This window comes from Herpailurus yagouaroundi, unplaced genomic scaffold (genome assembly GCF_014898765.1).
Source record: "Herpailurus yagouaroundi ecotype Mexico unplaced genomic scaffold, PumYag 139, whole genome shotgun sequence".
In the NCBI taxonomy this organism is placed as follows: domain Eukaryota; kingdom Metazoa; phylum Chordata; class Mammalia; order Carnivora; family Felidae; genus Herpailurus; species Herpailurus yagouaroundi.
The window spans coordinates 55,954,014-55,980,363 of record NW_024412394.1 but is presented as its reverse complement, the minus strand read 5'-3'; the positions used below and the strand labels follow the sequence as shown (position 1 = coordinate 55,980,363).

At 42.6% G+C, this 26,350-nt stretch overlaps 1 protein-coding gene across 8 annotated transcripts in view; it reads right to left on the bottom strand.

The window, feature by feature from the left end:
* KLHL32 (kelch like family member 32) overlaps positions 1 to 26,080 on the bottom strand; it is a 249,371-nt gene extending 223,291 nt beyond the window's left edge. For all 8 annotated transcript variants that reach the window (XR_005789913.1, XR_005789915.1, XM_040474214.1 and 5 more), the window contains exon 1: positions 25,647 to 26,080. The gene's annotated coding sequence lies outside the window, so the exon portion shown is untranslated. The remainder of the gene's footprint in view (positions 1 to 25,646) is intronic.
* Between the last annotated feature and the right edge of the window lie 270 nt (positions 26,081 to 26,350).

Genomic DNA, 26,350 nt, shown 5'->3' with positions numbered 1-26,350 from the left:
ACCCCTCATCATAGACGATGCTGCACCCAGCATGAGCAACACAGAACAGCTGGACTTCACGGATTTTTCAGAATACAAACTCTCTTCCATAATTGCTTAGTAAATCCAAGATGTCGGCTATAATAAATAATTTTCTGGAAAACATTCAGCATAGCTATTTCTCTTTGGGACCCTCTAAATTCTAGCGTTGGGATCCAGAAAGGCATATAACATAAGGATAAGAGTGAAAACATTGTAGTGGAACTGTTTGGTTCCAACCCCCATCCCACAAGCAATATGACCTTGGGCAAGTAAACCCCTCTGTGTCTGTTTCCTCATTCTGTAAAAGGATGTTAATAACACAATCTACCTCACCACACAGGTATAAGGGTGGGTTTAATGAATCAATATAAGTAAGTATAGCACTAAGAACAGTGCTATGAAAATAAAATATATCAAGGTGTTAGCTGTTCTCATCATGATGCCAAGAGTAAAAAGGGCTGCAGACTTCAACCCTACCTTATCTCCCATCTATACTCCTGAAATACCATAATTCTATGTACTGAGGTATAAGGTAAATCAAAGACTCAAAGACGATGATGTGTAACCCTGTAAAGATGCCTGGAAGATACTGCTCATTACATTCACTATGCAGGGCTCTATTTAACGAGAATCTTGAGAGAGATTTCTTTCTAACCCTAGCATTCGATACTCCTGCATGATTGGTTTTGTTTTATTCATAAATGCTTTAAATACAGGAACGAATCAAGCTTCACATTTTAAAGTGACTGCCAAGGACATCTAGAATGAAATACGCTCCCACTCTTACTAAGTATCTAGAACCTAATGGTACACGTTTTTCTAATATTGTTCACAGTTTGTATTGTTATGCCCATTCCTTCACTTTTTCCTTTACCAGTCACTTCTCATTTACGTTAAACTCTTTTATGTATTTATTTTTTAATAACCAAGATATGAGGGTCACCTGGGTGGCTCAGTCCGGTTGAGCGTCCGACTTCAGCTCGGGTCATGATCTCACGGTTTGTGAGTTAGAGCCCTGCATCAGGCTCCGTGCTCTCAGTTCAGAGCCTGGAGCTTGCTTCGGATTCTGTGTCTCACTCTCTCTCTGCCCCTCCCCCACTCATGCTCTGTCTCTCTCTGTCTCTCAAAAAATGAATAAACATTAAAAAAATTTAATAAAAAAATAACCAAGATATGAAACAATCTGTCTGGAAGAACAGGAAAGGGACAGACAGGAAGATGTAAGAATGATGATCTCATTAGGACCTGTTTCCAGGTTTGTGGGAGCAAAGTTGGAATATGCTTCTGAGCTAATGGTCTAGGAAGTGCAAAACAAACAGAATATGAAAATCACAAGTTCAGAAGTGGACTTCCATTACCAGCACCTCCCACCCCACCCTGCCACACTTTAACCTGCCCAACGATCAGTATCAGTATCAATAAAAAAATTCTCCAGCCCCCTATTCCTCACGAAACAATAAAACACATGTAATAATTCCAAGTTCATAGGCAGTGAAATGACTGATTCTTGACTCAAGAACAAGTATTGGCTGAGTGCCTACCTCATCACACGTATCCTTCCAGACACATGGGATATACTGGTGAACAAAACAGGCAAAATGCTTACCTCACTGAGCTTACCTTCTACATAGGAAGACAGATAACAAACAATAAACATGGCAAATAAGTAAATTATAGGGTATAAATTATAGGAGGGAATGCTATGAAAAAAATCAAGCAAGGTAAATGGGATCTGGATGAAGGATTTATGTAAAAATTTTATTTTTATTAGGAACTAAAACTAAATATTATATATAATTCTGAGTGATTAAGATTGTCTAGAATGGTGTATATCAACTAAAACAAAATTAAAAAAAATTTTTGTCCTAAATAAACTCAACACTTAAAATGTCTGAAAAGTTACTAATTCTGTTGATTTGTCGTTGGTAAAATGAACATTTGCTCATAAACCAAAACAAGTTACACCCTATCATTTGTGTAGTCTTATTTCCCAGCCACCTGAGTAAGAACTGTACTCCCAGAAACTGTTATAAAGCATTCCATGTCTGGCGTCACACCCCACACCTGTAACCGCAGAAACTCCCACTAGACAGGGGAGACCAGCTCATCAGTTCCAGAGTTTGTCTCACAGCCTCTCAAAACTGGACTTATAGGGGTGCCTGGGTGGCTCAGTCGGGTAAGCATCCGACTTCAGCTCAGGTCATGATCTCACAGTTCAGGGTTCAAGCCCCACATAGAGCTCTGTGCTGACAGCTCAGAGCCTGGTTCAGATTCTTTGCCTCCCTCTCTGTTCCCCTCCCTCTCTCTCTCTCCCTCTCTCTCTCTCTCTCAAAAATAAACAAACATTTAAAAAAAACTGGACCTGTGCTCTCAGCCCCCATTATTCTCACTTGTCTGCTCTATGCAGCAATGTCTGCTGCTCAGTCTACTGAGGTGTACACGAAAGGGGTGCAAGCACGTGCCCAAATCACTGGCAATGGTAGGAGAGACTGTAACACTCCCTGGGTGCCACAAAACCACTTCCCTGAAGGAGCCACTGCCCAAGAGTGCCCTTTCGTACTACCAATTCACCAATGCCAGTGTCCACTCTGGATGCCAAAGGAGTTTCAGTCAACGATGCTTCTGTATCTTTCTTGCTCTTTGTAAAGAATCTCCCTCTTTCTAGGACTTGGACTTGATTCCAAGTGAACTTGGGCCAGGGTAGCACTTGCTGCTGAGCAGCAAACACTGTGCTGTACTTGGAATCAAGCCTTCGCTCAGACACTAGCCCACTAGGCTAGAACTAAGCTTGTAAGTTTTATTCTCTCCACAAGATCTGTGATCTCCACTAGGGCTTATGCCACAACTTCTCCAGATACACCCCAATCTTCGGGAACATGTTGGGACTTCTGATCTAAGGGAGGTGGATATGAGCTTCTAGCTTTTTGGAAGGGAAGCATCACTATGGGCATCATGGTGAGCAAAGGAAAAGCGCTGGAGTTAGCCTTGCTATGCACTGCCCACAACTAGCAGAGAGTTACCACAGCGATGTGCTGGATGAGTGAGTAATAATTTAAAACAACAACAAATAGGAACATCTGGGTGGCTTGTTGGTTGAGCGTCCAACTTCGGCTCAGGTCACGATCTCAAGGTTTGTGAGTTCGAGCCCTACATCAGGCTCACTGCGTCAGCGTGGAGCCCACTTTGGATCCTCTGTCCCCTCCTCTCTCTGCACCTCCCCTGCTTGCGCTCTCTCCTTAAAAATAAATATATGTTAAAAAAATAATAAAAATCAAGTACATGAAGCTACATCAAATTTCTCAAGGAAATGCTTTCTAAATTATTTAGGGTAGCTCATAAGAGATCCATAAATTCAGTACATAAATATTGGAGCTATATAACATAGGACACAAGTCATACCCTATATGTGAGAAGAGTTACCAAAGTAGTGTTATATTCTTAGAGTTATAAACTTAACAACGAAGATGATCATTCTTCCAATGCAGAAAGTTCTATCTGTCCATTAACAGTTTTTCCCTCCTGTGACTATTTACTCTTCTGATGAATAGTAAATCCAGAAGATTCCACCAGAGAAAACAGTTCTGATATTTCATAAACATACCAACAATACATTATAGACTTTTCTGCCACCTCACAGATTTGAAAAGTGTTACGAAATCATGAAAAAAAAAAAAACCTCATGTTTTACCCCAACCTCACGACTTTCTACTAGTATAACTTGGGCAAACCTATTAGCCTTTCTCAGGCAATAGTGACTTCTCCATAAGACAAGGGTCTCTTGCATGACGCTTTCGGTGACACTAATTGAAATGAGTTTAAAAGGATTTTCTAAACGATGAGGTACATTATAAGCTCACGGCATCATCAAACTCATTCTGCTACTGTGGCAGATGGGACATTTCTCTCCTAAGAACCAGAGAGATCTAAGAAAACTGACTTGTTCTCCCAAAACAGTGTTCTGCCAGATGCTATTACATAATTGTATCTTGTAAAGAAGTTAGAAAAGACAATGGATTAAGACTTGAAGTTCATTATTTCCACAGAGCATGTTTAGGCAGAATATCTGAATAAAACAAGAATGAAAACATTTCATTATTGCCTAAGATATTCTAGATAATGCCTTTTATTCTGACACCTTGAATCTATGCTTGCCTCATAGGTAACATTTTCAATTATTAAGCACTAGTTAATATCGCCAGTGTCGGCATGATCAGTAATTACCGCCTTAATAATCACAGGCATCTGATTCCAGCTGCTCCCATCTTTGATATAACCATGAGCAACAGCCTGGAGGACAGGAACTGACAGGGAAAGAATACAGCCGGGGGTCAAATTAATGCTGGTGTTGTACTAGCTTTCAGTGAGCTACTCTAGTCAGAGACACATGCTGAAAAGTAAGAGCACAGATTGAGGAAATGAGTGTCCTGAGAGTCTGCTACAAAATAAAATATTTTCTGAACATGAGAATGCCTTTGGAATCTAGCTCTGAAGAAGCCGGCTAAATAAATCATACACCTTTAACAATCTCCTTTTGAGTAATTATAAAAAGAATGCATCTGCATACTCATTCCCCTGCCAGATAGGACTTTTCCCTTCCCCAGATGGTTGGGGTGAGTGTCTGTGCATATGGCAAGGGAAAAACAGCAGGAAGCTCAAAGTACTTAACTGTAAAAAGAAAAAGTGAGGCTTATGGAACATGTGCTGTGTAAGACACGGTAAGGGCCATAAAACCAAAGACCAACCAAAGAATGCAAGGCTGTGTCCTGGTCCCAGCTATGCTACTGTCTCCCCAAGAAATCCAGTTTGCTCTCTCAGGGCTTCTGCTTCATCATGTGGAAAGTAGTGATCCAACTAAATCAGTTTGGAGAGTTCTTCGCAGCCTTTGTGAAATTATCCAACACTGGAGATCAGCAGAAATAGGTAAAGCAGGTGTCAACTTGTGCGTAGGTGAGAAATCTTCTTGGCAAAATAGTGTCAAGTTTTTCCTCCTTCTTATTTGAAATAGAAGTAAAAATCCTACTACTGCATGGATCCTCCGTGAACACCACCAAGAGACCCAGCCTTTTAAGAGACAATTCTAGAAGAATACAGATTCTGCATCTATTATAAACCAAATACATTTCAAGGAAATTTTGAGGAAAAAAAATGGTCCCATGATAGTCCACTACCCCATGATGGGAGAATGAGAATGTGTGTGTGCGTGCGTGTGTGTGTGTGTGTGTGTGCATGCACACATGCATGTAAAGATGCGTATGTGTGTACAAACGTGTGTTTGTGCAGAAGTGTGTATATGCAGGTAGGTTGTGTGTGCATGCGTGTGTAAGGATGTGTATATGTGTACAAACGTATGTTTTTGCAGTATGTATATGTATGTTTGTGTACGTAGGTGTGTGTGTATGTGTGCATCAAGTGGAGGCATGAACAATCCATCTCACTTCTTTTCTCCCTTTTTGCCTACTTTCCCTCCCCTAATCTCTTGCACTGAGTGCTTAATTTAATTTTTACGAAGGCATGTGGGCAAGAAAGAGGTAAAAGAGATTGCCCGCTTATTACTTAGGCTAGGTCAGAAACTATTCTGCATTAGTGAGTGGCTCTCTGCAGAATGAGGACACCCAAGGACTAGTGACGGTAGACAGGGATCAGAATCACCTGACTAAAAGCTTTTTCAACTTCTCTGTACCTTCTCTTCTCTACTACCCTCACTGAGATTTGAATATGACTCTTGGAGGATAGTCTTAATGTGCACATGTGTACACACATCACAGCTGCAGCAAATCACTGCTACTGATTTGCTGAGGTAGAATAAAGATTAAGGATCTTGCTGGGAATGTCCTTTCCTGCTCTAATACTTTGGACATGGCTTCTACCATTGTAATACTTTTTTTTTTTTTTTAATTTTTTTTTTCAACGTTTATTTATTTTTGGGACAGAGAGAGACAGAGCATGAACGGGGGAGGGGCAGAGAGAGAGGGAGACACAGAATCGGAAACAGGCTCCAGGCTCTGAGCCATCAGCCCAGAGCCCGACGCGGGGCTCGAACTCACGGACCGCGAGATCGTGACCTGGCTGAAGTCGGACGCTTAACCGACTGCGCCACCCAGGCGCCCCTGTAATACTTTCTAATTAAGGAAACATATAACCAGAGAGCAACAGAAGGCAACACGACATAACTGTGCAGAAAACCGAGTGGCAGAGAAGATGAGGACTTCTAAAACAAGGGAAAATATTTAACGTAGGGCTAATCAAAAGTGCTTTCATGGAGGAAGTGGGTATCGAGCTAAATTTGGTGCACAGATCTTAGACTAAGGAAGAGGTAAAGAAATGTGCTGGGGATCAGGTGTGTACAGCACCAACTATGTGCAGGGGGTCACAAGCTGGAAAGAGAGGGGGGCAGCATCAGTGCTGGGAGTAGTGGCAGGTTGGGCTGACCAGAATTAGTGGGGTCAGCTGACCTGAGGCTGCAAATGGCAACAGAGCCTGAACTTAGAGCAGTGACTGTAGAGTCACCACTGGCTATAAAGCAAGAGAATGCTGGAAGAAAACATGGGGCTGAAGAAGCTCCTTCAGATCCTGGTGCCCAAGACAGGTCAGAGCAGAAGGTTCTAACCTGGCATCCACGAACAGACTTAAGTATGCAACAGCCCCTGCCAATATATGCCACCCTTTTTCTGAATCCATATGCATACATGGATTTTTGCACAGGAAGGAAGATCCACACCATCTATGAGATTCTCAGAAAGGTACGTGACAACTACTTCCCCCACCTAACCCATATGCCACCCACACACAACACGAGAAAACTAAGACTTCAGGAAACAAAATGTTACAAATTTTCCTCAGGGTCTTCTCATTGTGCAGATGGGACAGATGAGTAAAGGGTAAAAGAAACGAAAAGAGCAGCTATGTGGCACCATCCCGTGCCATTCACAGAGGATCCAGACGGGGAGACTGAGAAGGCACCTTCCTGGGCTTGCTTTTTAGGGAGGTGTTGGTCAAAGGGAATTTCATGGACTGCACAAAGTACAATGCACAACATCCAGACGTCACCTGAATTGTTTTACACCTGAATAGGCTTACATATCAAACCTCTTTTGCATAATGAAATCAGCTTCTCAGAGCTATAGTTTCATTTGATTAAAATGTATCTAAATCATTCAGGAAACTAATTTAAGAAATTAAATCTAGTTAAGTATGGGGGCACCTGGGTGGCTATCAGTTAAGCACACGACCCTTGATTTCTGCTCAGGTCATGATCTCACTGTTTGTGAGTTTGAGCCCTGAATCAGGCTCTGCACTGACAGTGTGGATGGAGCCTGCTTGGGATTCGGATTCTCTCTCTCTCTCTCTCTCTCTCTCTCTCTCTCTCTCTGTCTCTGTCTCTCTCTCTGTCTCTCTCTCTCTCTCTCCCTCCCTCCCTCCCCCTACCAAATAAATAAATAAACTTTAAAAAATCTAGTTAACTATGCTAATTCTCAATGGGGATATAAACAAGCTTTCAAAAAAAAGTAACAACAATCAGCTTTAAATCAAATACTGAAATTCACATCTGGCCACTTACTAAATAGAAAGGAATAATTATTTAGTAGGAATATTTATCAAAATTAGTATTTTAAAAACTAGCATCCACTCAGGTTGAGAGAACAAAATATGCCTTTCTCGGTCTTTATTTTACACTCAAAGTAGTGCTGGCTTTTCGGATATGCCAGTTAAATTTAGTTTGTTACTGGAACATGTGAATCATAAAAGCTGTACCTTTAAAAGCATTTTCAGAGAAATTTATTTTTTGAAATCTCAACCTGGTAAGCAAACCTTTGAAGAAGTCTTAAAAAATTTGTTCTCAAAAATATAAAGGCAGAAATGACACCTAGGAAAGGCTAATGAGCTATCAGTGGTACTCTGAAGTAAATCCTAACGTGTTAATTATCTCAGGTTTCCAGAAGGCTTCTTACCCTGAAGTATGCTCAGTTTTTGATTGTGCATTTCATGTTTCTATTTTTGATTGTGCATTCCGTATCATCTATCAAGTCTTCCCTTTCTCAATTCCAACCATTTGTGCCATCGTTAAGGATGCTCACATTAGGCCTAGATGACGGTTATAGATGTACTGCACTCCTATCTTCCTACTGTTCTGTGAATCTATTCAGAACATGGAGCACCTCTGACTAACTTCCATACAATGTGAGAAAACTAAGACTTCAGGAAACAAAACGTTACAAATTTTACCAAGCACCCAACAAAGTATGCTAAATAAGCATACACCATTTAGAGAGCAGGTACAAATCTTACTGCGGATTCTGGTGTCCAAGGAAATGAAAAGCTCACCTCCCTGTTTTCTATAACTCAAATGTAATTTCTATTCTACCACTTGGGAAGATGGTATGATTTGGTAATTAACACGGTGGCAAAGTGATGAAGGTGGGGCTGCCGGGCACCTATAGTCTCCACGTCACCGTGCATACCCCTACTTGACTGTCACTGAATCAACCATCATTTTCAGTCCTTGACCTACTAGATACTAGCAGCGTTCAAAACTGATAAATGCTTTCTCCTTGAATCATACTACTTCCTTGGCTTCTATAATCTCATCTTCAAGGAGGAAAGTTTTCCTCCTTCGTCTCTGGCTACATATTTTTTGCTCCTTTGTCTTCCTCCCTCTTCTGTACCTAATCATTAAGTGCTGTAGTTCCATGGGATTCAGTTTAATAATCTACTCTATCCCTAGGTAATTCCAACTCTAGTAAAAAGTGTATCACAGGTCTGAGTCTTCTATGATGTCCAAACATACAATAACCTCCTATTTGACATGATCATTTAAACATCTCCAAGACAGCTCAAATTTGATATTGCCATAACTGCACTGGCAATTTCTTTCCCCATCTCACCTCTCCCCCAAATTGTTCCTCTTGTAGAATTCCTTTCTCGATGAATAGCCCCAGCATATACCCAGTTGCATGAAATGTCACCATCACACACTTGTACAGATATGTACCACCATCCATGCACATGTGCGTCCCCCCATACGGCTCTGTGGAATGGCACCACCACCCACGTAGATGTTAGGAGTCACTAGGTTTCTCTCTCTCATTCTCAATATCTACTCCATCACCTAGGCCTAAAACTTTTACTTCTTAAACAGAAATTAAATGGTCTCTTCTTTTTCTCTAACCCCACCTCTCCAGGATGAGCTACAGATCTCTGATCTGAACCAGAAAAATGGACTCCAATGCCTTCCTATACTCAAGGAGTGTTCTCCTCCAATCAGAAGCCATTGCTAGCCTTCCAGGTCCTGTCACTCTTGCTCAATGGCTGCCCACTGTTCTCAGGATAAAGACTGGTATCATGATAGGCCCAGGTATGGTCCTGCCCATCCCCCTGTTCCAGCATCATCTCCCCCGACATTGTCCCTGGCTCTCTGTCCACCCCTGTACCTTGTTGTGGCCATGTTTCCTCCCAGTGTTGCATTGGTCCTCCGCATAGGACTTCTTTCTCTTTTGCTTGAAGCATTCTCTATCCTCTGGCTTTCACCTCATTAACTTGTCACATCCTTCAGACCCCTCACCCTATTTTCTCAGGGAAGGCTTCCTCACCACCTCCTCAGAGCAGCTCAAAACCTTTTTTACAATCTTCGTAACACCGCAAACCTCTTCTTCTCAGCAATTACTTCAACTGCAATTTTACCCTTTCTTTATGAGATCATTTGATGAATGTCCATCTCTTCTACTAGAGTGTCAGCTCCAAGACGATAAAGATCTGATCTGTCTTGTTCACCACTGACTCATCACCACCTGGCACAGTGCCTGATTTCCCAACAGATACCCAGTAACGATGTGTTGAATGAGCATTCTTGACAGAACAGAATAAATGTTAATGAGAAAACTGGCAATGCCTCTATAAGCATATTCAAGAAGCAACAACAACACAACATCTTTTATAGCTTTCATCCTGAAATGTGAGCATGGAGGGGGATAGGGTTCAGCCAAGCAGATAAGGTGTGGTCCATGAGTCAAAGCTGCCCATTAGCATTAGAGACTGAAAGACTGGGTAGTGGGAATCATAGGTGGTGGTCAAAATGAGATTGCCTACATTCTCGTTACCCCCACACCCAGGGTGAGGTAATAATGGGAAGAAAGGCTTGTTCTCCTCAATGAAAAAGGAGAAACCATGAGCTCCTCAGGCTCTCCTGCTTCCGCTTAAGGATAACCTTAATACTAGGCAGCAAAAATTGACCAAATGTCTACCTTGTGCTGGCAAGGAACCTTAGATATATTATTATACCTGATCCACATTTATACTGCAGAATAGGTGTAACTGTCCCACGGTACAAATGAGGATACTCGGTTCCAGGAGATAAATAACTTTCCCAAGACCAAACAACCAGTAAATGAAAAAACCAGGATTCAGCCTTAAGGCTGTCTTCAAAGCCATTCAATCGATACCCTCCCCCGCCCCCGCCCCGTGCCCGCCACTGCTGCCACTGTGGCTGCACATAGAAGGGCAGCTGCAAACAGCCAAAGCCTACTGGCTGCGGAGGACATAAGTGGCTGGGGAACAATGTAATCCAAAAGCAGTTTCAAAATCACTAGCCATCAAGAAGGGCCAGAGCAGCCAGAAGCAGTAACAACAGCAGGGAATAAGTCGGATGTGGTGTCTGTAGCACATGAGAAGCATATGTGAAGGCTGGAACCCAGAAGAAAAGTCCTCCACTATCAGACCCTGTCCTGCTCCAGTACCCTCTGGCAGGGAACAGTGAACCAAAGAGACCTAAGGGCTGATGCTGATGCTATAGGGCCTTGGCCAGACACACATTGTTTTGTTTCCAAAACAAAACTAATGGAACTAACCCTAGAAATTTCCTTTGCTACACCAGTGGGAAGAGAAACACTTAAGGGGCTCAGTCAGTTAAGTGTCTGACTCTTGGTTTCAGCTCAGGTCATGATTTCATGGTTTCGTGAGTTTGAGCCCCGCATTGGGCTCTGCACTGACAGTGCTGTGGAGCCTGCTTGAGATTCTCTCTCTCCCTCTCTCTCTCTGCCCCTCCCCCATTCATGTTGTCTCTGTCTCAAAATAAATCAACTTAAAAAAATTTTTTTAACATTTTTTTTTAAAACCATAAATAAAATTTGAAAGTGTGTTGTTTTGAAAATACCCAATTTGAGGGGCACCCGGGTGGCTCAGTCGGTTGAGAGTCCGACTTCGGCTCAGGTCACGATCTCACGGTTTGTGGGTTCGAGCCCCACATTGGGCTCTGTGCTGACAGCTCAGAGCCTGGAACCTGCATCCGATTCTGTGTCTCCCTCTCTTTCTGCCCAATTTGGGAAAATATACAGATAAAATTATTGGACTCCTTTCAATAGTCAACTGCACAGGCTTCAAGTGTTTTGTAAGTGTGTGTGTGTGTGTGTGTGTGTGTGTGGGTGTGGGTGTTTGTGTGTGTGTGTTTAAATAAAGTATGTATTACCTGACAAAGAGGCTTAGGAAGAATCAGACATACACGATACTGGAGGTTGCCTAGAAATCAGTATTTCCTAAAAGCATGTTTATATACAGAACCTTTACTAGGTTTTGTGTATAAACATCTATAAATATCCAGAAGAATCAGAAGGTGGGTGGGGAAATGCATTTTGAGACTAAGTAAGCCATAGGTCTTAGAGAGTCACTGGGGGTTTTTAGAAAGGAGAGGGAGATAATAATGGAAGCCATTTTTTTTTAATTTTTTTTTTCAACGTTTATTTATTTTTGGGACAGAGAGAGACAGAGCATGAACAGGGGAGGGGCAGAGAGAGAGGGAGACACAGAATCGGAAACAGGCTCCAGGCTCTGAGCCATCAGCCCAGAGCCCGACGCGGGGCTCGAACTCACGGACCGCGAGATCGTGACCTGGCTGAAGTCGGACGCTTAACCGACTGCGCCACCCAGGCGCCCCTGGAAGCCATGTTTTTAAAGATAACACTCCAACAGCGTCCACAGCAAGGGGTGGAAGAAATCAGAAACTGGCACGGAGAGGCCAGTAAGAAAGCTGCAGTGCTGGGGATCTGAATCACAAGAGCAGCCACCAGATCTGAAGGAGAGAGGACTCTCAAGATACCAGGAAGGAGAAACAGAGGGGCCCTGATCACTGAATATTAAGATAGCACACCAGTTATCTGCAAATAAAGTCCGACACACGTGAAAAATGGTAATATTTTAATTTTACACTGACATGCTGCTCCTTTAACCCACATTTGCTGAGCAGAGTGCTAAGCATTGCTGGTACAAAGTGAGTTAAGATCAGTATTTAAGTATTTAGAAAGACAAATACAGACACAGAATGGAGGCTCCCCAGGATGACCAGGGACTGGGCCTAACTATAAATGGGTATAAGGGTTAGCTGGGACCCAGTGGGGAGTTACTCAGATCAGAGGGCTGCAAGCAATCAGCAGAGGCGAAGAGTGGGAAGGGACAAGAGCAGGCAAAGAATGTGTCTGTTGTGCAAGATGAGAAGCTTCACCGAGGAAACATATGCACAGGTGTTTCATCATTTACCTCCCTTGAGTGTGCCAGCTAGAGCCAGATTGGAGCTGAGGACATGAGCAGATGCCCCCTGAGTTGCCCTGAAGTTACCTTTAGCTCATTCTAATACTAAGATCTCCAATGGGTGGGGTTTTCCTTTTTTTATGAGTGTACAACGTATGCACTGGCTTGTTAACATGCTAGGCATGCGCAGCTGAATAGAAGTGCCTCAGTAACAAACTATGTATAAATTCCTTCGTGCAGCAAGCTTCCTTCCCCTAGCCCACTGAGTAAAAGCTTCTTGCACTAACCCCAAAAGAAGACAGTTCTTTGAGAACTATCTCCTTACTTGCTGCAAATACTTTTTGCTCAAACCAAGAGACTCAGGCTGTCTACTGGCTGACGCGCCCCAAGCAGCAGACCTTTGTGTTCGGTAACGCAAGGGAACTTACTGGGGTGATGGAAATGTTCTAAACATGGATTGTATTAATGGCTGTACAACTCTATATGCGTTTACTAAAAATTATTGAAACTGTACTTCAATACAGTGGGTTAACTCTATGGTGTACAAATTATCTCTCAGTAAAACTATTCTTCAAAAGCAGTAAGAGCTGCGGAAGAACAGTAATACAGGACATGGAGAATTGAGAGTAGGGGCAGGGGCTGGTGGGTAGCTGGCAGTTTTAAAATAGGGTGCTCACAGAGGGCTTTACACTGAAGGTAACCTCTGAGCAAGGCCTGAGGAAGGTGAGGGCATGAGTCGGGGATAGCCAGGAGGAGGTGCACTCCAGGCACAGAGAGCCATGAACTATGTGCCCAGGTTCTAAAGCAGAAAAGGCCAGCGAGACTAGAGCAGGAGTGGACAAGGAAAGAATAGAAGGTAAGGACAGGGAATAAGAGGGAGGACAGATGGTGCAGAGGGTATTGGTTCTTGGGATGGAAGCTAATGCAGTTTTGAGCAAAAGAGTAACACACCCTATGTCAGGTGTTGAAAGGATCACTCTGGCCACTGCAGTGAGGGGAATCAGTGCAAGGCACAGGAGACCCACTGGGAACCTGTTGCAGTAAGTCAAGCAAGAAGTGATGCTGACTGGGCTAACAGTGGTAGCAAGGATGTGGTGAGGTGGTGAGAAGCAGTCAGACTTGGGAGTACTGAAGGTAGAACAAGCAGAACTTCCTCGCTGCTTCGATAGAGGAGTTGTCAGAGAAGGAAACCAAGGATGGCTCCAAGGTTTGGGGTTTGAGCAACTGAAGATGCAGAGACCCTGGATGAGGCAGGTTTGGAAGAAGCAAATTTAAAAGCATGTATCAGGAATTCTGTCACTCTGCTGTGTTATTTAAGCCTAAATTACTTCCGATAATTTTGACAACTTTCTTTTAAAGATCATCGTCACTATAGGGTGAGTTTCCTTCCAATACATTCATCAGTTAAAGTATTTTAGAAAAATGAGTTGGCCATGCAAAACGTAGAAATGTTTATTTAAAATCCTAATTCTTGGTCTTTCTTGTGTCCTGAGGATGGCTAAACAGCTTTTCTTATATAACTTCTCAATTATACTTCTAATGACATTAGTCTTAACCTGCTTGGAAAGGTGCTGCTGGTGGTCCAAGCTAACTAATAAAAGTGCAGTGACCCCAAATGGCAGTCACTCATCCCTGAGCAATTCTTCCTAAAGGATCCAGCTGAGCTGGAAAAAGCACTAATCGAAGGATGTCGGGATACTTTAATGAAATCCACCTCCTATAAAAATATCAACGTTAGAGCAAAATTCATGAAGCATCACAAAGAAGTGCCAAAATTCAAGGTCAATCTCTCTGGTGAGTTATTTCTCCTTAGAAGAAAGCTACTATAAAGAGATGAAGGTAGGAAAGGTTGGATTCCTATCTAGAGATTTAAGTAATACTCTCATTTCATGAAATGCAATTTTTCCTTCTCACACTTCTAAATTTATGTGTGTGTTTGATTCTCTCCATTTATTCTGAACATTTGGCCACCAGACTTCTCTATGTGATCATTATCATTAATACGTGAGTTAGAAATACAAATTAGACTCAGCAGCTGTGCCCAAGGCCATTACTTCCTATAATTTGGCACAGATGGCCAAAAAGATGATTTTGGCAGAATGGCCAAATGCTAACCACCTAATGAGGCTGCAGTCTCAATACTAACTGACGGTAAATGAATTTTACAGTTATCTTCACCCCTCTCCTTTCTCTTACTCCCTCTCTCATTCTCTCTCTCTCTCCCTCTCCTTGATTCTCTCTCATTCCCTCTCTCTCTCTCTCTCTCTTTCTCTCTCTCCTGTCCTTGACATAAGAGGCAGAAACATATACCCTAACCCTGTTTTGGGCAAAGTTGTAAATGAAGCATTTTACCTGGTTTTCTAGAAGGTAGCTCAATACAACAATTCCAATTCTGAAATGGTCATTCTTTAGGTCAAAAAATCTTTTTCTTCAACTCAAAAATATTTGTATTAAAAACTTTCCGGCGGGGGCGGGGGTGGGGGGGTACTTTCCTGCAATAGGGATTAAGCTGGTTTATCCTAACTCGGTGTCAGAGAAACCACCAAAGAGCTATACTGATGATTAATTAAATTAGGAGGGGCAAATATATAAGTATGGTATGTGCCTTTCATTCATACACTGACACACCTCAAAATGACTTCTCTTAAACTTGTAATTAGGCAACATTCTCACCATGCAAAACCGTGATCACTTTCATAGATGTCTAAAATTCATTTATAATTCCATAAGCTGTCTAATGACAAGTTTCTTCATTTCCTTATCTATATATGGGTGCTTAAACAGTTTGCCTATCTTCCCCAAATTCCTGATAATAGAAATATTTTGATGCTTTAAGTTCATGATAGTTAAGAAGGTCACAAAATTCCTTCCCCTGAGGCACAAAAGATACACGGTCATACTATTTCAGCCTATTTCAGTCTCTAAGAACAGAAATTACATTTAAAAGCCTATTAAAAACCTGCACAGCACCTTCCAAACCCTCCCAAAAATAAAGAGCGAATGACAATTCAAAACTGTAACTTCTCTGCTCCCAAAATCCTGCCATAAAGACCTTACACTATTCTGCTGCAGTTCACTACTGACCTATGAGATCAATGACTCATAAAATTTCATGCACAGGAGAAACAGCATTCTCCATTTGGCTCATATAATTCCGTGTAATCACCATCAATGGTCTCAGTCTAAAAAGGTATAAACTAAAAGCATCTGACTTTATCTTATACAGGCATGTACATTTTTTAAACGCATCTAACAACTTCGATGTTGGACATTATAATGAGGACATTTATAAAGATGCTCTCCACAGCAACACACCTGATTAGTTGTACACAAATCCAAGTGGAAAGTTAGAACTTCTCTATTTTAGCAGGGAAGACATTAATCACACATTGTGACTTCTATCAAGACGGGACACTTGTTTAGTAAAGAATTGCCTGCAATGTGTAAAGGTTCATTGAGTATCCAGAGAGCTATGTGACCTCAGAACTGATCTGACTTGCTATTTTGAGTGTGGATGACAAGAAAGCTGAGGCCCAGATCCAGGTGGCATGGATAATTCTAGGGAGGTAGGAATAAGAAAAAGAGTGTGAGCAGGCCACTGTGCTCTAGGCTTGCAGCTCCCAAATTAGACCTACCGTGAGAATCACTCAGGGAAAGTTTTTTAATATGCACTTGCTCAGCACCAACGCAGACTCAAACACAATAAACAAGGAGGCTCCAGGAATCTACATTTTTAAAACAATTCTAGGTCATTCTGAGGACTGGCCCCTTTGCAAACCTCCGGGCTAGACTCATTTGTAGAACAGTGATGATACATAATATTCTAAAGCAAGATCCCAGAATGTATCATTTTCTAAAGCAACATTCCAGAATGACCACTCAAAAGCACTACCGGAGCTTTTTTAACATAAACAGAGCATTTAAAAAATACATTATTTTGTTCTCATGATTCTTAATGCTATCCCAGTGTATACAGAAGGAGATACAGACTTCTGAGATCAAGCCTGCCCAGGCAGAACTGAAAACTCAAGGCATCTGACTCTGAGTCCCCTTGCTCTTCCAAACCATGTCATTGTGCCTGCCCCCAGCGTCACCGTCACCTCACTCCACAGAAATACTACCAGTGAGTGATTTTCTGTTCTGTTCTGTGAGAACAGCCTTGAGAAAAGGCCTTCTCAACTCTGGCACTGCCATGCAGGAAGCCTGGAAGTTGGCCAGGGAGAGAATTGCGGCTGACTTCCATGAGACGATCCTCCTTCCTGGCTGAGATACTGGGGGGTGCCATGCCATCACAGAGAAAGACCCTCCCCTGAAACTGTCAATACACTCCCATCCCTGAGGTCAACCATGAGGCTCCAGGTAAGGAGAGGCATCTGATCCTAAAAGAAAGCTCCTGAGTCAGTGAGATCAAGCTTCCTAAGTATCTTGGTTAACAGTGTGTCCAATCCATTAGGTGGGCTCAATATTGAGATACAAGAGGTCCTCTTACATCCTTTCCTCTATCTATTAATCAAAAAAAGGAACAGTAACCAACAGCTGCTGATTGAAGCACTGAAAGTTCACATATGAACAAAGAATGATGGCAATAAAATTCTGAAGCAATCACAGGATATGGTTTTTCAAAAAGAGGTGAATACAGAGGAAGCAGAAGAACTCTAATAACACAGTGACCAAAAAGAAAAATACACGAATCAAGGCACATAGTTAGAGGTTCCGGGAATTTTATGCCCCATTAGGTCCAGAGGTAAAGAACATCCTCAATTTCACAGACAATAGGTAGTGCTTTTGGTACTACATAGTTAAACCACATAACTAATGCCTCCTGTCCTAATTCCATGCTGACCACACCGTTAGAGCCAGGAGAGAATGTGCTGGCCAAAGAATTCCACCCACATCTGCAAACCCACTGACAGTTACATACATCAACATTAATATTTCATTTAAAGCTATCAACACAATGTGAGCAACACTAATTGAACACCATGAAACACAGAAATCAAAAATGGACAACTTTGTAAAAGATTACAAGGTCAGAGAAGGGAAATTTATCATAAAACCCTACAGATGACACTAAGATTCACAAATTAGGATTTCAATAAAAAGTCTAATTAAATGCTGTGTAGAAAGGCCTAAGGGGCTGTGCATGAGTTTCTCAAATGACGTTTGATCAATTAGGAAACTCTATCTGTAGGTGATATTAAATACCTTCAAGAAATGATAAATAGCTTTGACCCAAAGCCTAAGAAGATAAGCTATGCCCAAATTAAATCAGATTGTAGGTAATTAATGTTTTCATAGAAGAAAGAACCAAAACCTTCATTCCATATTTCTTTAGGCTTTGAATTCTTGAAAAACCAATCAGCCATATCAGCTCGTGGACATCATCAGTCTGGGAAAGACTAGTGACTCTTCGAAGCCGAAGGGTTATTGGATTATATCTACACTACTGCCTATCACAGAGACAGCATTAAAAAAATGTCTCCTTTCGGGGAATGTCAAACAGAGCAGATGAGGAAGCAAGTCAAAGAGGGACTCTACCAAAATAAATCTCTTCCATTCAGATATCTACCTCAATTATGAACCTAAATTTCTAAAGTAATAACCATAGCCATTGCTTGGGGAGTGGTTGAAAATATCTTCATATTTAAAGGAGACATGTTTTTCTTAGTAACATAATTTTCTAACTTTGCTGATTTATGAATTCAATGCAAACACAAGATCTGGCACTGATGCCATCTTGGTTACTGTATTTTTCATTGTAGAATCCACACTTCACTGTAATTAGTACCCACTTCCCATCAAACCTTTTTGAATTTAGTTTTACTATGTTCTCTTCCAGACCCACAGTGATTAAAGAAATGGGTAAAGGATATTCTATCCTTGACAATCGATCACAAATTTAGCATTAGCAATTCCCTAAGCCTTTTTTATTTTAGGTATGTGAATTAATATTACTCACCAGTTCCTAAAAATACATCGTAATTATTAAATTGCAACACAGTTAAACAAACACTGAAATAAGTACATCCATACATAACACACCAGAGCACACGTAGCACATGAAATAGTGTTTTCTGAAAAGATGTGCTTTGTGATTGATGATAGGATAAAATCAAAATTTAGCTTGGTATATGGATTCCTAAACTTTACTGTTCAGGTTACCTTCTCGTAAGTGACTTTTGTTATTGCTGCCACAAAAGTCACCAGTGCAATGCACTGCTTGAAGGTCCCACTGCTGCCTGGACTACCCCCAAGACCACGAGCTATGGGGGGGTGACCCTGAAAAAAGTCCGGACACGCTGACCTCATCTGTACTCCTAGGTAGTCAGAGAACTAGATGATGTGAAAAAGTAGAAAAATTACCGTTTGTGAGGAGGAGTTGTTGCTTGGTGGGAGTTGGGGGAAGGGCGGATAGCGGTACAGAGAACAAAGGAAAAAAACGACTTGACTAGAAAGTATTCTCTTTGGGAAGCCTTTAATCCTATCTGAGTTGAAAGTGAATTTGAGGAGTTTTTTCTTTGAGCCTGGTGAGCTCTTGACCTTTTCATAAAATTTACATAATTCCCCATGAAGGGAAACCCCTAGTTGTCTAGAAGAATGTAGGCAACCATACCGTGACCTCACAGAAAGGCTAGGAGGTCTATACCGACCAGGTCCCGGATGCTATTATTAATTCCACAGGGGGCACAAGGGGACCCCTGAGGAAACCCGATTATAGAGCCCTCAGTGAGCTGCCTAGGCAGGAGGAAAGGGACCCTCCCTCCTTTTTCCTGTGGCCAGGCTGAGCCTCGAGGATGAGTAGAAAACAGAGGAAGATAGCTTGCCAGACAGGAAAGACACCAAAACACAGGTCTCCCTCCCTTGGGGGGCCCACCCAAGCAGCTCACCACTCACTCAAAACTCCATTACACTAAGAGGCTAGCTCCTCCGTAAGGCTGGCAGACGACGTTAAGACATTTTATATGGTACATGAAACTTAAGTGTATCCTACCCTCACTTGGGGGAAGGCAAAGGCGGGGCAGTACGGAGAGGCAGGGGGAATTAGGAAGCACCAAGATTGTATTATGCACCAGGTATTGCGCTGCATGCATATTTTATGTAATCTCAGAATAGCCCTACAGTCTAGGTAATAGAAGTCCCATGTTACAGATGAGGAAAATGGGACCTGGAGGGCATATGTAGCCAGACTGTAGACAACAGAGCCAGGAAGCGTCAGATTTAGGATTCAAATCCGGGCCCCCAGGCTCATGTTCTGCAGGCTGAGCCGTGCTCCCCTGCACATACAAGTGAAGAACTAGAACTCACAAATAACAAGGCTTCTAAGTGATGATTTAGATGAAGTACCAGAACTTATGTCATAAAAAATTGCAAAATGCCTCCTCCACTGCTCCTGGAGTCTGTCCCATTAGCACTGAATGTGTTCCCACTGAAGCACTCAGCCAGGATGGGACTAGTTATTCGATCCATATCCTGTATGCCAAACCGGTTGTGGGGTTTGGGGGAGGAAGTGGTGGTGGGGAGTGGGGGAGCCCTGGAGCCCTGTTTCTAAGTAGCTGGAACTGGCTCATCTGGCATGAAGAGAGGAATATATTATGCCTCAAATAAACATGTAGCAGAAAGTCAAGAGTCTAAGAAAACTGCCAAAGATTTTCCTTCTTCATTTAAAAATCATCTTATCAGGTCGGTAATTTCAACCTTACAGAGCTAATTTAGACAAACTTACAGCTTTCTGTGGTTTCGCTTTATGCGGAACTAATCTGACTCCAAAGCAAGTTTACAAAACCGTTTTTACATATAGTTCTTTTAAAAATCTCACCAAAGTTTATTGTGCTGTATGTCTAAATCGAATTCAATTAAATGCATTACTGCATTGCAGTGTGCATCTGAAACAAGGCAAGAACAAAAAAAAAAAAAAAACTCATGAAGTTCAGCACTTCCTCAGCCTAGGAAAGATCTCAGCAACAAGGCGATGTGAATTGAAGGACCCACTTAGACGTAGAGGTGACAGGACCAGGAGATGGTGAACAAAAGAAATTCCATCTATTAACCCCCAGTAAGAGGGGAAGTAAGACGTTCTAAGGTAAATTCACAAATTCCAGTCTCCACTCTGGAAGAAATTCCAAAATAACATCAGCCAGTTATATAAGGGCAAGGAAAGGGGAGTAAGGTACTACCTAACACAGAGATTCTCTCCACTGGTCTACAGTCACTGTCACCAAAAGGTTAAATAAGAAAGGGGGACTCCTCACATCATTGGCTCTGAATAGTATCCATTACTTTCCACATATATCCGTGAAGAGCAAATCATCATACTTGATGGGAATTAAATCCCCCCAACTTTAAAGCAAACTCCTATCGTGCCAAGTGTCCTCAGTGCTAGACTCTGGCTAGCTATGACACGTTTCTATTTTATTTCCTCCCGTTACCTTGTGCCCACCATCCTACCCACTCACTGCAGATCTAGTACTTGAATACAAATCTTTCTGCTTGCTTGTCACTTTTTTTTTTCATATCTTCATTCAGGTAACAAAAATACTGACCTAAGCAAGACCAAGAACAGAGTACATTTATTTGCCACCCTGGGTTTGAGTGTCTATTTTCAAAGAGCTAGCAAGCAAGCTTAAATTTCTCCTCACTTGCCCCATAGATATGAGACTTCATCAAAGGTGTATCCAACATCACAATCTGCATCTGCAAGAGCCTCCCTGACCTCTAAATCTATGGCCCTGCTAAGAGAAAATGTCTCCACTGACATGGTCTTCTCTCATCTAATTTGCACAATCTCCTGCCCATACTTGAAACTCCAGATAGTTGTCCAACTCCAACTGAATTCATGTAAAATATCTGTGTACACTTTCTTTCTACATAAAAGCGGTATCATGAGAGGAAGTCAGGTGCCAGATGCTGGATGTTATGAATATGGACACACTGGGGCATCTGGGTGGCTCAGTCAGTTGAGTGACCAACCCTTGATTTTGGCTCAGGTCACAATCCCAGGGTATCTAGCCCGGTGTCAGGCTCTGTGCTAAGCAAGAGGCCTGCTTGGGATTCTCTCTTTCTCTCTCTCCCTTTGTCCCTCTCCCCTGCTTGTGTTCCTCCTCTCTAGAATAAAATTTAAAAAAAAAAATTTTTAAGAATACAGGCACACCGTAATAGTTAATGAGTATTTACTGTTTACCGGACTCTGCATAGAGAATTTAATACTTGGTTCGTCCCTTGCCCTATGTCAGTCTTTAAGAAGAATCAGTACTATCGTCTCCAGATTCTCGCCCATGTCTACAACTCTCTGCTAGTCTCCTTCACCACCCTGTCTTCCTCCACCCCCTGCCACATACCCCTACTTCCATGTTCTTGCTGCACTCCATCTTGGAGACCATATTTCTGACCACACAGCTTGTGTCATCCCTTCAGCAACAATGATGAGCTCATCAATATTAGATATCATGAGCCTCATCCTCTCAACTCACATTTCCAACTGACTGTCGCTTCCTTTCCATCGCTGACGGGATCTTCATTTACTAGAATCAGAGCCAGCCATCAAGGTTCAGCACTAATCCTCCTCCTACACAGGAATAATCTGACCTCTACAATCAGAGTATTTTTTCATTTTTTTCCTGTATCTGGGCTTCTACGGAATCTGGTATCTGTATCTTAGCATTTAACACACAACTGCCTGAAAATCACAATTATGTACATGTCTATAACTTCCCTTAGGTAATCAGCAGAGAAGGAGAGGTGTGAAGTGAGGAGGGCTACTGAGGTTGGAAGCTGTCTTTCATGGGTCTGGTTTAACTTCCCACAGTCTCTGATTCTCTATCTATACAATGGAAATAAAATCCCTACTTTACAAGGACGTTAGGGAGACAATATAGATAGTAGTCTTCCAAACACGGAAAACATGAAAGAAGCCGTAAAAGTGGAAGCTACCAGGAACAGTAAGTTTGTTTGCTCTGAATCCTTGAGGGCAGAGCTGTTCTCCCCACAGGGCCAAGCTAAGACTTAGTTATGTTAGTATTAACCAACATTTCCATAGCTCTTTACTAGAGGTGCAACATACTTCCAGGAATTGAAAACTGAAATGCATTTCCTATGAAAGCATCCTTCTAGAGGGAGATTTTAAAATAAGAGAACTCTTAGAAGCCACTGTTCAAATCTTCGCTTTTTTTTTTTTAACTACATCTTTTTGGATCCACAAAAGAAATGACATAAATAACTACTTTCTGACCCCACCAGGTCTGCTTCAATGAAATCCACTGACATCTCTGTAGTATCAGTAGAAACATAAGAAAATGGAAGCTTTTCAAAAGGTATTTGCTTTATTACAAGATGCTGTTATTTAAGAAGTAAACAATATTTTTTATGTCAGTGTGCTAGGAGTGAATATCCTTTGGGAGTTCCCGTTTATGGTATTCCACCCCTCCCCCCTTTGGAATACTGCAGTATTCTGTGGTGGGTTTTTAGCAAATTACCTAAAGCCTTAATAACAGGTTTTCACTGAAAGGCTCAGGATGCTCCTTTTTCTTTTCTTTTTTTCTTTTTTAATGTTTATTTACATCTGAGAGAGAGAGAGACAAAGCTTAAGCGAAAGAGGGGCAGAGACAGGGGGAGACAGACTCTGAAGCAGGCTCTAGGCTCTAAGCTGTCAGCACAGAGGCCGATGTGCGGCTGGAACTCACAAACCACAAGATCATGACCCGAGCTGAAGTTGGATGCTTAACCAACTGAGCCACCCAGGCACCCCAGGATGCTCCTTTTTCTGACCAACTTTTTATTCTACCTCCACCTACAATGTCAGGTACCTGATCTACTTTTTCTATACTTTATTGTATGTGCCCAGAAAAAAAAAATTAACCCAGGAACACAAGAAGTTTTAAATTATAAATGCTTTTGTTTCACCAGTTAAAAAAAAAATCCTCTTTTGGAGCACTTCATTTTCTTTTATTTTCTCTGAGGTATAAGAGAGAGACCGAGGAACTCTAAAAAACAAACTTGGACCTGTTTATTGAAGAAAGGATATGGCACATTTTTTAGACTTACTATCAAAACCAGAAAACTCCTAATCACTTTTACAGTGATGGATGTATTTGCTCACATCAGTATTCTGTAAGAGAAAAATAGTTAAGAACTGAATGAGAGCTCAGTAGCTATAGATTGCAACTGGCAGGCCACAGGCCACATGTGGCCCAAATACATTTTTAGTGTGGTCCTTACAGTTTATAAAATTAAGGACACTTCACATAAAAACACGTAAGCTTCTGATTCCCTTGTTTTACAACCAGGGTGGCAACAATCAGCTACAGGCACGTTGGAGCTGCCCTTTTAATAGTGGTTTTCATGTTCCACAGGCCATAATCCACAACCCCCCCTCCTACATGGCAGGACCACTGGGCCTGCTCCACTCCTTTATCTTACCTGTGCACTGGAAATGCAGACCCAGGTTTTTTTTTGTTTTTTTTTTAAGCAAAGAACCTGGATCCAAAAAGGGCTTCCCCATTCACTAGCTCTGTGACCTTCCACAAGCTCTGAGTCTTGGGTCTCTTCAGTTTTAACCTGAAGCTAATCCCTTGACCTCATCAGGTTGTTGTGGGAAATAAAAAAGAAGAGTGGAAAAGTACTTTGTAAACTGTAATATAAAATATTTGTCATCTTTATTCATTTCCCAGTCCCCTGTCACTTGTATAAATCCCCTCTACTTACCTCAGCTGTTACTGGCTTCCTTGTTCCTCATATTGCTACTCTGTATGACATAGTTTAATATCTAAATAAAAAGAATTTGATATGTTTCCTTGCCTCAGTTAATAAAAGGTAAGAAGATGAACAAATATCAAAGAAAAACGAAATGTATTACCGAATGTCAGTGGATCTTTACTAGGTCCTTTCTGTTTGTAATGAAAGTATGAAATTAGTGCAAAGTGTAATTACTGGATCGCTTATCCCTTCAAGGGCTGTTGTAAGTTCACCCACTAGGCACCTGAGGCCTCAAAGTAAAACTCACAGCCCCATCATTAGGGGTTCCTGTGAGATATGAGCATTGATCTCCTCCCTGGGCCTCACCCAGTGCTCTGGTAAATGATCTGGTCCAACAGGAAAACAAAACAAAACAAAACAAAAAACACAAAAGGATCTATGAGGCTCTCTCTGTGCCTCCCTCCTCTCAACATTTCAATAGAAGCTCCAAAACCTTAGAATCTGCAGTAATAAGCCATGGCACAAATTCTACACCTATATCTATCAACATATAGATATGTGTAAAACAAAACAAAACAAAAACATAAGAGCCTTGAAATAAGACAGAATCTTCTCACAAATGGGCAGAGGTGCAGACAACTGCACTTAAGTAATGTTGCAGTGCCCACAGAAATGTTAGCAAAGATTTCTGTCGTGAATGCTCTCTCCTTACATTAGGAATTCACTTATGTATTCCTGTTCTGGTCCATTTGCAATAGACCACCCTTGTGCGAGGAACCACAATTAATTCCTCTTTTACTTTTAATATGAAGATAATCATGCCTGAGTGAACTGCAGGATATAATGTGGAATTAGAAGGGAAAGGGGATTTTCACTGGACTCATTGTTCTTTATAAGGTCTCCAAAATTGGAGTACTTTATGATTCAAGACACAATCCGTTGAAAACCCCGTCTGACGAATCCGTTTTGAAGCATACCATATAGCGCATTACCGCTTTCCTTGAAGTTGAATGAAACCATGCCCAGAATACATATTAACGGTTGCCAAATCACCACATGGCCCTCAGCGTGTATTTTATTTTTTTAAACGTAATAAATAACAACATCATTTTTTTAAAAACTACTTCTTTCAATAGACGGCCCAAGGCTGATGTTTAAGCAAGTCTCCTTGGCAACCAAAGAGCACAGTACGTCTCGGGCTGGGGGAAGGGGAGAAGGCGGGGGAGCAACTCCACGGTTGGTAGAATAAGTAACGGGAGTAGTAATTGCTCCCGCTAGACGACGCTGGTAAAGCTGCACCGGCCGCATACCCCTGAAATTTTAACTCCTGTCTCGCCCCCACTGGCGCACCAGCGGCCTCCCACCCCCTCCCTCCGGGCCACAGGCACCTACCCCGAACAGGTTACAAGGAGAGACTGGCTTACCCGATGGGGTGAGCGGTCTGCTGGGTTATGTATGTACCCGAGGCGGCAGCGCAGGCACCGGGCGCTCCCTGATGCACAACGGCTCTGCTTCTCCCTCACGATGCTGAGGTTAAGAGAAACCGCAGTAGCTTCGCACTGTCGGTTTGGGGATGCAGTTGTGAAGACAAGAGCGCTAGCGTGTATGTATATGTGTGTGCGCGAGCGCGTGTGTTCAGTGAGTGAGCGTGTGTGTGTGTGTGTGTGTGTGTGTGTGTATGTGTGTGCCCGCGCGCTCCCGGACTCTCCCGCGGGGAAACAGTGTTTGCTAGTAAATAAAAAGCAGCAGCCAGCACCGCAGGTGGCGCGTCCCGGCTCGCTCTGCCCCAGGCGGCCGCGTCTGCCTGGAGACGCACATTGGCGGACCCCGGGGCGGGTTCAGACCTTGATGCGGCTCCGCCCCCTCCCGCCTCAGGCGAGCCAGCGCGCACGCCCGCCCCCTCCCTCTGCGCCGGCCAGCCCGCGCGCACGCTCCCCTCCTCCCACACCAGCCGCCGGGGAGGCGCGCACGCCGCGCTTTCCCCACCCCCCACCCCCGCTCCCGACGGCGAGCCAGCGCGCGCTCCCGCTCTCCCCGGAAGTCACCCTCCTCCGCGCAGCCCGACTTCGTGCTCTTTGGCACCTGCGCTGTGGGCCGCTGGGTCAGAACTACAGTCGGCCTGCGCCCG